Source organism: Nannospalax galili, unplaced genomic scaffold, assembly GCF_000622305.1.
Source record: "Nannospalax galili isolate Female #2095 unplaced genomic scaffold, S.galili_v1.0 scaffold1688, whole genome shotgun sequence".
NCBI classification, from domain to species: Eukaryota; Metazoa; Chordata; class Mammalia; order Rodentia; family Spalacidae; genus Nannospalax; species Nannospalax galili.
Genome location: NW_008358621.1, coordinates 1792185 through 1803643, shown reverse-complemented (window position 1 = coordinate 1803643; position 11459 = coordinate 1792185). Strand labels below are relative to the sequence as shown.

General features: G+C 44.6%; 1 long non-coding RNA gene across 2 annotated transcripts in view; it reads left to right on the top strand.

Moving 5' to 3' along the window:
- LOC115068224 overlaps positions 1–11247 on the top strand; it is a 12744-nt gene extending 1497 nt beyond the window's left edge. The window contains exons 2-3 of one of the 2 annotated variants that reach the window (XR_003847598.1): positions 9555–10152; positions 10697–11247. This is a non-coding gene — a long non-coding RNA (uncharacterized LOC115068224). Of the gene's footprint in view, positions 1–9554; positions 10587–10696 lie in introns of both variants that reach the window. The other variant, XR_003847597.1, reaches the window with a different exon arrangement.
- The last annotated feature ends 212 nt before the right edge of the window (positions 11248–11459 follow it).

Genomic DNA, 11459 nt, shown 5'->3' with positions numbered 1-11459 from the left:
TATATATATTGGTCTTTTTGAGTCAGGGTCTCCCTGTAGTCCCAGCTGTCCTGGAACTCACTATGTAGACCAGGCTGGCCTTGAACTCACAGAGATCCACATACCTCCCAAGTGCTGGGATTAAAGGCATGCACCACCACGCCCGGCTATATTTTCAATAGTTGGAGTGTGTTCTATACATTTCTCCTCCTTCCCATTCCTCTTCCTCCTGTTCCTCCTCCTCTTCTTCCTCCCCTTCTTCCTTCTCCTCCTCCTCCCTCTCCTCCTCCTCCTCCTTCATTATTATTGTTATCCTTGTGAAGGACCTGTTCCTTCTCACACTTTAGTGATGAAAACCCAAAGGCTCAGGAGGGAAGCAGGCACTAAACTGAGATGTAGCTATGGTTGAGGTTTTGAGGCAGGTCTCGCCATGCAGCAGGCTGGCTCACGATCTTCCTGGTTCAAACTCCCCAATACTGGAATTATTTGTGCACCACCACTCTCAACTTGCCCCAAAGTCGGAATGGCAATTGTTACTGTGGTCTCCCCGTGACCTGCTCTGTCCTTGTGTCCGTATGTTCTTCACTGTGTGGCATGAGGATCAGTGGCCTGAATGTCCCTGGTGGCTCCCAAGAGCAGCCCTTTAACATTGCCAGAGCTAAACAGGCACCGGGTACAGTGATTACTATAAAAGGTCAGAGAGACATTTAGTTCATCAGTCCTGCTGAGTTCAGAGCCATGGTGATCTGGTGACAGACACACAAATGTACACAGTACCCGGGTTCATTTGGAGGCTGAGTCACCACAAGAATCAGGGACCAAGTTACCAAGAACTATAATCTAATGAATTTCACAACACTTCATTCATCAGAAATTCATCCAAGTAAAATGGTTCATTGTTCACCTGTAATTTGCATTTAATTGGATGTCCTTTATTTTTATTGGCCAAATTTGGCAAGCCGAGTAAAAGGTGTTTGTTTATTTTGCTTTATTATTTTATTGCTTTGCTCTGTTTTACTATTTTTCTTTTACCCTTTATCCTCCCAGCCTGTTTCTGTTTTGCTGTCTCACCATAAGAACAGAGTCAATTGATTCTATTTAATATAAATGCATCTAATTTGCCTTCCCCCACTTATTTTGCTGTAGGTGGCAATTTAGAAACTGTATCCTATTGATTTGTGTGTGTTTTTTTGAAAATGAATTTTTTTTGGTCTTTTTGAAACAGGGTCTCCCTGTAAGCCCTAGCTGTCCTGGAACTCACTATGTAGACCAGGCTGGCCTTGAACTCAGAGATCCGCCTGCCTCTGCCTCCCAAGTGCTGGGACTACAGGTGTATGCCATCACACCCAGCAGTGTGTGTCATTTTTAATCCACAATAAAGGATTTAAACTGCATAAGTCCCATTCTATTTCCGTGTGTTTCCTTGACACTTCATGAGACTTATCCACTTTAAGAATGGATTCTTAGGCCGGGCCTGGTGGCACATGCCTTTAATCCCAGCACTCGGGAGGCAGAGGCAGGCAGATCTCTGTGAGTTCAAGGCCAGCCTGGTCTACATAGTGAGTTCCAGGCAGGCTGGGGCTACAGGGAGACCCTGTCTCAAAAAGACCAAAAAAAAAAAAAAAAGAATGAATTCTTAATTATGTGGTTTGTGTGTGTGTGGTGTGTGCACATTCACGCAGAGGGTATGTGTATACATATGCATGCAGAGGCCAGAGGGCATCCTCAGGTACTGTTCTTCATGTGCTGTTTATCTTCTTTTTTTTTTTTTTTTCCTTTTTGAGACAGGGTCTCAAGCCCAGTGGGCCTGGAACTCACTATGTAGTCCAGGCTGGCCTTGAACTCACAGAGATCCCCCTGCCTCTGCCTCCGAAGTGCTGGGATTAAAGGTGTATGCCACCATGCCTGGCTTGTTGGCTTTCTTTTTTAAGATATGGTTTCTCACTGGCTTCAACTCGCTAGACTGGAGAGTCAGTCAGCTAGGATTACAAGCACACCACCACACCCAGCTTTTTTATGTGGATTCTTGGGATCAAACTCAGCTCCTCAAGCTTGCACAGCAAGCCTTTTACCACCTGTGCTGTCTCCCCAGCACCAACCCTGGGTTTCACACAACAACAGTTCACTGAATCCACAGACCAGGTTGTATGTAACATCCCCTTGATCAGCAGACCCTGAGCTAGCTCCCGTCTTCTGGTTCTGTCAGGCATCCTGGGCCTCATGTGTCCACACTGCATGGATGCCAAGACAGCCTCATTTCTTTTTAATTTTTTTTTTCAGTCTTTTTGAGACAGGGTCCCCCTGTAGCCCCAGCTGACCTGGAACTTACTGTGTAAACCATGCTGGCCTTGATCTCGCCTGCCTCTGCCTCCTCATTGCTGGGATTAAAGGCATATGTCACCATGCCCTGGCTTCATTTTTTTAAGCTACTTTTATTTTATGTGTGTAAGTGCTTTGTCTACATGTAAGTGCACCCATGTCATGCAATGCCTGGGGAGGTCAGAAGAGGATGTCAGATCACCTGGAACTAGAGTTATGATAGTTGTTAGATGCCATGTGGGTGCTAGGAATTGAACCCAGGTCCTCTGCAAGAGCAGCCGGTGCCCTTACCCACTGAGTGGTCTCTCTAGCCCCTCCTTATATTTACCTGTATTTTTCTGGTTACAAGTGAAGCCAGCTATTTCTCCACATACTTTACTATTCAGGCTTCACCATCTGTGAATTCCCATTCACACTTTGGTTTGTTTTGCTATTGGGCCCTTCATTCTTTTTTCCTGCAGATACATAGGAATGTCTTGTACAGTCTAGAACAGTGCTGACAGAGATATAACACCAAACATATGTGTAACTCAATTTTTAAATAGTTAGTTATATATATTTTTTGGTCTTTTTGAGACAGGGTCTCCCTGTCTTAAATAGTCATATTTAAAAAGTAAAAAGAAACAGGTGTAATGAAGTTGAGAAGTATGTTTTATTTGAGCAAATACTCTAAAATATATCAACATGTCATATAAAATATGGAGCTGCAGCTTGCTCTTTTGAGTATGCTAAGCCTTATGTGTGTCTTATACTTATGGCATATCTTTTTAAAAAATATTTTATTATTTTTATTTTATGTGTATAAGCCTATTGTCTGCATGTATATAAGTGTATCCATGTCATTCAATGGCCACAGAGGTCAGAAGAAGGTGTTGGATTCCCCTGGAACTGGATTTAGGACAGTTATTAGCCATCATGTGGGTGCTGGGAACTGAAACCAGGTCCTTTGCAAGAGCAGTCAATGCTCTTAACAGCTGGCCCTATTGTACATCTCAATATGGTCTAGGTCACAGGTAAAGCACCCAAGAACCACATGTGGCTAGTGACAACTGGATTGGACAGTTCAGAACTAGAAAGCTAATAAGCATAAGACTTCTACTACCATGCTTGGCCAGATCCAGGTCTCTTGGCCATGCCTAGCTGTGAGAAAACTTGTGAGACAGAAGGCTGTGTGTTATTTTTCAAGCTAGAAATGTTGCCACCAAAATAAAACATGAGTTCTGTTAAAAATTCAGTGAAGAAGGCTGGGCATGGTGGTGCACGCCTTTAATAATCCCAACCCTCAGGAGGCAGAGGTAGGTAGATCTCCATGAGATTGAGGCCAGCCTGGTCTACATAGCAAGTCAGCTAGGGCTACAGGGAAACCCTGTATCAAAAAACAAAAACAAAAATGCAGAGAAGAATGGGTCTTGAGCAGGTGTTCCTACAGGTTTACTATAAAACCAATTAAGCAGGGCATGGTGGCGTACTTTATTTTTTATTTTTTTGGAAGGGGGAGTCTTTTTGAGACAAGGTCTCCCTGTAGCCACAGCTGGCCTGGATTCGCTAATGGAGACCAAGCTGGCCTCGAACTCACAGAGATCTGCCTGCCTCTGCCTCCCAAGTGCTGGGATTAAAGGCATGCACGACCACACCCGGCTGTGTGGTGTACATTTTTAATCCCAGCACTCAGGAGGCAGAGGCATGTAAATCGCTGTAAAATCAAGGCCAGGCTGGTCTCCAAAGCGAGTTCTAAGCCAGCTGTGGCTATAGGGAGACCCTGGTCTCAAAAAGATCAAAACCAAACAAACAACGAAAAACTAATGAGCCTTACACTTCAAGGTATCATGTGGGTCCCTTCCAGTGTCCCCTGGCTAATTGTATAGATTTAGCTTTATATTCTTTCCCTTAACTCAATTTCGTGAATTTCACAATCTGTGAGGACTGGATCTACCCCCAGTAGGCACCTGGCATTGTGTGTTGCACATACCAAAGCTCACAACTGACTTTGTGCTCTGAATCTCTCTGGCTATAGAGGGAAACGGGGAGACATGTATGCTGAAGTATTGGGGTCAAGAGAAATGGACCGGAGAAATGGCTCAGTGGTTTAAGAGCAATTGTTACTCTTGCAGAAGGCTGGGTTCAGTTCCCAACACCCACATGGAGGCTCACAACATCTAACAGATTCCCACAGATCAACATTTATGCTTTTTTGATCAGGACAGGGACCTGAGAAAGTGTTATTTTAAGAAAATTATACTGATATTAACTGCCTTTTTAAAGAGCTAGTTACATTCAGGCACTGTGCTGGGAACTTCCCAGCTGTGAATTCTTTTTTTTTCAAAGTATATTTCTTATTGAATTTTTGTGCATTTCACATAATACATCTTAATCATATCTAGACCCTCCTTCCCTTTCTCCACCCCTCATAGCACCTCCATTGGATTTCATGCATTCTGTCATATATGTTAAGGCCTATCAAGTCAAGTTTGTGTCCCTAGATGTCCCTCGTGTGAGTTCATCCATTGAATTCTGATCAACTTATCTAGTGTCGTTCCCTTAAAAAGATCAACTCTCTCTCATCCAGCAGTGATCAGTTGCCAATAGTTCTTCAGCTAAGGTTGGGGCCTCCTGCCCATTTCCCCAGTTCTATGATGGGTTTTTGTCTGGTTTGAGTTTGTATAGGTCTTATGTATGCCGTCACCATTGCTGCAAGTTCATATGAACACGTTCCCGGAAGCCTGGAAGGTTCTGTTTCCTTATAGTCATCTACCAACCCTGGTTCTTACAATCTTTCCACCCTGTTTTCTACACTGGTCCTTGGGCCCTGGGTCGGTGAGGTTTAATATAGGGGTCCTATCCAGGGACTAGAACTCTGGAGTCTCTTATTTTCTATACTTTGGCCAATTGCGGCCTTCTGTGTTAATTACCCTTTGTGGATGAGGAAACTTCAATGGTGAGAGTTGAGAGACGCATTAGTATTCTCTCTACCCTATGTTCCTCTATGTTCCATGAGCCTTAGGGGTAGAGGCTCCATAGCAGATGTGTCACTTAAGACTAGACATCTCACAGATACTTAATCTCTGTGTTTGACCAGTTATGGAACCCTGTAATAGTCTCCATCTGTTGCAAAAAGAAGCTTCTTTGATGAACGGCATACTGTATACTTGTCTGTAAATATAAGAATCCATATTTAGTATATAGTAAGGAATTATGTTTAAGGATGTCACAGATGTAGAGTTTTCTCTAGGACCTATGGGCTCTCCAGCCATGTGTATTTGGCTGTGTTTACAGTACCACACATGAGTTCTCTGTTCTATTGAGCAGGTTTTAAGTCCAATTAGATAGCTATTGATTACCCCCAAGACAAAAGTGCCACTACCGCACCAATATAATTTGCTGTGCCAGTCATTGTTGTGGGTATTAGACTTTAAGGCTGGGGTTGGACCACTGATTGATTTTTCTCCCTTAGCAGCTTACATAGTATCCTCTGAGACTATGAGAGCTCGTCTTCAGGGAGGAGGCTTCCAGGGCAGTTCCAGTTCCATCGCTCCAAGTCCTGTGTCCAAAGTCTGTCCTGTCTTCAGCAACAGGGTCTTACTTTCAAGTTCTGGTAGGAAATCAAGGGCTATGACAATGGCCTATGTTATTTTAGGAGTCTCTTGGACTACCCTAACCAACAACTAACTAACTCAAAGGGAAGTTTCTCCTGTCTGGCACTGTGCTTCTTATTACACACACATGCACTCACGTACAGATATTGTATGTGTAATTTTCAGTAGGCTTTTGAACTACTGCCTTTCTCTCTGGTTTTTCACACCATTAAGCATTATTAATTTTTCCTCTATCTCCCTAACATTCCCTCCTCCCTCCCCAGTTAAGGCACCCCCATTTTCCCCATTTTACCCTTATTAATACCTGTCTACTGTTATCCCCCCTCCCCTGGGCTCCTTCTTCCCCTTTACCACCATGATTTGTTATATAACCCTCCCTCCTCCCCTCCCAGTTAAATAGCCCCATTTCACCCTCGGTAATATCTAGCTCCTACTGTCCCCCTCTTTTGGCCTTTACCTCCATGGTTTCTTTCCATTTTCCCGAATCCTGCACAGCTGTGAATTCTTTAGTGAATTTTTTTATTTTTTGAGACAGGGTCTTCCTGTATCTCCAGCTGGCCTGGAACTCACTATGTAGACCAGATTGGCTTTGAACTCACAGAGATCTGCCTGCCTCTGTCTCCCAAGTGCTAGGACTAAAGGTGTGTGTCACCACACCCATCTCTCTTTACTGAATTTTAACTATGACTCTTTGTGGCACAAAAAAAAAAAAAACTAAAACTAAAACAAAAAAACTTAAGTAGCTTGTCCAAGGTCACAAAGTCTGCAAAATGACTAAATTAGGGTGTTAACTCAATATCAAAACTTTTCTATTCTTCCTTCTGTTTGATAGCTTAAAGTTTTCTTAAGGGCTTTGAACTCTTGTATGATTATAACAGTTAACAAATAAAGATAAGTGAGGGATAGGGCTTTTTCAGTAGAAATATTGTTTGTTGTCTTTCAGAAATTCCTATTTACCTGGCCATCCTGGGTATAATGCGGCAATTCTATATTTTATGATGATTAGTCATGAAACAAAAAGCACATAAGTGTATACACACTCCTTTAAAGTTAAACAAGATAAAACATGCAAAGTTCCTGGATCCCAGTGAGGTTGAACCCATTGGTGTTAAACATTAAGAGACTGAGACTGGAGTCTTGACTGTGTGGCTGAAACCAATCACCTTCCCTCCCTGGGCCATCCCTGGGAAGTTAAATGATTGGTGCTGGCATCTCTCAGCCTCCCAAAACCCCCGTCAATGCCACCATCTCCACCTGTGAAGAAAGGGCCCCTCCTACAGGATAGTCAGCCCAGGTATCCCTTTGACAACTTGCAGTGACACGGTGGCTTTGGTGGTTGTTGGGGGCTATGTGGGGGGAACTCTGGAATGTCCTGAGCTGTTGTGAAACCACAGGTGAATCTAAAAACTGTCTTGTTTCCATGTAGCTCTGGAAGATGTTCCATGTTGTGGTTTAGATCTAGAATGTTTCCCTAGGGTGTCGACTTTTTCATCACCAGGACAGCAGCATTCAGAAAGGGAACTGCTGAGGCTGATTGGATCATGAAGGCTATGACTGTGTCAGTGGACTAACCCATGAGGTTGTACTGTCCAGGGCTATTCATGAGTTGGGCCTACTTTGAGGAAGTAGGTCATAGGAGCAAGATTTTGAAAGCTGCATCTTATGCTTGTCTGCTTCATTTCTATCTTTGCTTCCTGGACATGATGACATGGCAGTTTGGCTCCTCCATGCCCCTGTCAGCCATCATATTCTGCCTCATGACATGCCCATGGTGATGGAGACAAAATAGCCCTTTCTTCCTTTTAAATTGTTTAGCTTGGGCATTTCATAACAGCAACTGAAAACTGGCTAACATACTCCACCTAAAAAGAGATAAGGACATCCATGATGAAAAAGGTTTGGAAAATAGTATAAGATGTATTTAGCCCACACACCCCTCCACAATTCAGTTACACAGTCATGAGTCTTGTTTAGCTGCACTTCCCTCCCATTCCCCAAGCCTTGCCAGTGGCCCCTCTTGATTGCAAAGCATTCTGTTCAACACCTGTTCCGTGGGACTCACTCGGGGCCACTGAGGCCCAAGATCTAGGGCTGATGTTGTGACAGTATGCCTAAGACAACACTCAAAACCGAGTCCCAGGCTGGGTGTGGGGATGTACGCCTTTTATCCCAGCACTTGGGAGGCACTGGCAGATCTCTGTAAGAGGGAGGCCAGCCTGGTCTACATAGTGAGTTCTGTCAAAAAACAAAACAAAACAAAACTGAGTCCTACTTCTGAGGCAACTTCAGAGCACAATATAGCATCAGGCAACTTAGGATTTGGAGAAATACAGTGCACGTTTTTAAAAATGTCATTTAAAAATTATTTATCTATTTAAATTTTTTATTTATTATTTTTATTTTATGTGTGTACGTATATTGCCTGCATGTAGGTAAGTGCACCCATGTCATGCAGTGCCCTCAGAGGACAGAAGATGCCGTCAGGTCCCCTAGAACTGCAGTTATAGACAGTTGTTAGCTGCCATGTGGGTGCTGGGATTCGAACCTGGGTCTTCTGCAAGAACAACCAGCGTTCTTAACTGCTGAGCCATGTTTCAACTGTATGTATATAAGTGCATCCATATATGCAATGCCTGTAGGGGCCAAAAGAGGGCATCAGATCCCCAGAAACTGGAGTTTTGGATGGTTGTTAGTTGCCATGCAGGTAGGAAATGAACCTAGGTCCTCTGCGAGAGCATCGAGTGTTCTTAATCTCTGAGCCATCTCTCCAGCCTCAGTCTTCCTTCTAACATAGATTTTACTCTGTCTCTCTCTCTCATGCTCACTCTAGCTCTCGCTCTCATGTATGTGTGTTTGTGTGTATGCCTGTGTGTCTTTTTCTCTCTCTTCCTTTCTTTGCGACAAGGGCTTATGTAGTCCACTTTGGCCTTGAATTTGCTATATAGTTGAAAATTATCTTGAACTTCTTTTTTCTTTTTTAATTGAATTTTTGCAAATTTCATGCAATACATCTTGACCATATTTAGACCCCTCCCCTATCTGCATCCTCTTATAGCCCCCCCCCACTGGTTTCATGCATTCTGTCATATATGTTAAGGCCTAGCAAGTCAAGTCCGTATCCCCAAAGTTTCCTTGGTGTGAGTCTATCCACTGGAACTTGGTCAACCTATCTAGCATCACTCCCTTAAAGAAAACCAACTCCCCCCTCTTAGTAGTTATTGGTTGCCAATAGCTCCTCAGCTAAAGTTGGGATTCTTATCCACTTCTCCACTTCTATGCTGAGTTTTTGCCTGGTTTGAGCTTACATGGGTCTTGTGCATGCTGTCACCATTGCTGTAAGTTCATATGAGCAACTTCCCAGCTGCCTGGAAAACTTTGTTTCTTCTATCACCCCTGGCTCTTACAGTCTTTCACTCGCTCTTCCTCAACAGCCCCCTGATCCCTGGGTAACAGAGGTTTGATATAGGTATCCTACCCAGGGTGAGCTTGAACTTCTGAGCCTCCAGCCTCCACCTCCTGGGTGCTAGGATTACTTACAGGCATGAGCCAGCACACCCACTTTATGAGGTGATAGGCATTGTATTAGCTATTTTTCTGTTGCTGTGAAAAATACCATGGCCAAAGGCAACTTAAGGAAAAGTTTCTTTTAACTTATAATTCCAGGGAGCTAGGAGTCCATAACGGCAGGGAGGCACGACAGCAGGTGGCTGGAGCGGGAAGCTGGCTGATCTCATCTCAACTGCACACAAAAAGCAGAGAGCGTGAACTGGAAGTAGGCAAGGCTACAAACTGTCAAAGCTCACCCCCAGTGACGTACTTCCTCCGGCAAGACTCTCATCCATAACCTCCCTAAACAGCACCACCAACCAGGGACCACACGTTCAAAGCTATGAGCCTATGGGGGACATTTCTACTGAAAAACACCACAGGGATCAAACCTAGGACTTCATGAATGTTAAGCAAGCACTCTACCAACTGAACCACATTCTCAGTCCTGGGCCTTAATTTCTCTTTGGAAATGGACAAAGAACCTACGAACTACGCGAGGTAAGCCATTGGACACAGGCACAGATCGCAGGCTTCAATTCATAGAAGGACAGTATCTCTGACATACAAGCTCCCATCTGGATGACCTTGAATGACCTCAGCATATTCCTCTAACCCTCCTGAACCACAGGTTCCACCTCTAGAAATTGGGCAGTTTTATCACCCACAGAAGAGCAAATGCTTTGTGCGTGGCTGGCAATAGGAAGTGCCCATGGTAGGTACCCACCTGAACAAGCTGAAAGAAACAGCCCCATGTGGAGATTGGGGTTCACTTGGATCACAGCCAGCCATGGACACTGATGAGGGACACACAGGGGCCCTCTATGCAGGAGGTCAGATGAAGCCAAAGGGATAGGAGTCAGGCCTTAGTGTTTGAAGAGTCCTGAGGCAGAAGGCTCGAGAGTAACACCCAAGGAAGGCCTTCCAGAGCCACAAAAGACCCATGCTTGGGTCAAGTTTCTCTTCTATCTCCGGTAAACAAGATAACACCTGCCTTCTTTGCTGCCAAAGGATAACCGGAGACTCTTGTGAAGCATTAAATGGATCACACCCATAAAGAGCAAATTTAAAGTAACAGGATGGAGATTGTTCTCTGGCTCAAAGTCGGTGTTTATGAAGTGGGTGTGCATTGAGCTCTCTAACCTTCAGGTAGAAAAATACTTGTTCTCTCCATCAGCTAATGAGCCCCACCTCCCTGGCTGCTGGAAAATTCCACCCTGGTCACATTTTGTAAACGTTTGTAAATCTCTTCTTTGCAGGGTTATGCAGACATCTTGGGGAATTCCTGCAATCTGAAAGATTCAGAGAGGTGCCCTCTGATTGACACCCTATGCTGGACTCTGCCTGATCCATCTGCTGGTCCAGCCTTACCTTCAAGGTGGTCTCTTTGCAGTCTTGGAGACAACCTCGAGTACAGGGGGTCTTCACCCAGGCCAGAGGTCTTTGTGCTCAGGGATCAGGATCCCCTCAACTCAGCCCATGACTGATCATTCTAAGCAGAGCTTCTCCTGGCCCCACTTTGCAGGTCCCCTACCATCTCTCTGTCCTGTGCTTTTCTGAGGGAGCTCTCCCAATCTCCTCCTCTCAGCCAGGCGAGGTGGCCCTCACCTATAATCCCAGTGCTCAGGAGGTAGAGGCAGGGGGATCAGGAATTCAAGGTCATCCTCGATTACATAGTTGGAAGTCGGTGTGGCAGTGTATGCCTTTAATCCCAGCTCTCAGGAAGCAGAGGCAAGCAGATCTCTATAAGGCCAGGGCTACACAGTGAGACCCTGTTTCAAAAATAAATAAATAAAACAAAAAGACCCGAAAGAAAACAAATCAAATTCCTCCTCCATTTTCTTCCTAGTCAGAGTTGCTGGGGCTCTGAATCCTTGGCGCCCTGGCCCTCTCTGACAATCCCACCCAATTCTAAGCAGGGGTAGGAAGAATCTGAAGAGGGCCTGGAAACCCCTGCTTCTGGCTACTTCTTGGGTTTGAGGATGGAGAATAAAGATGCAAATGAATATCCCAGTGACCAAT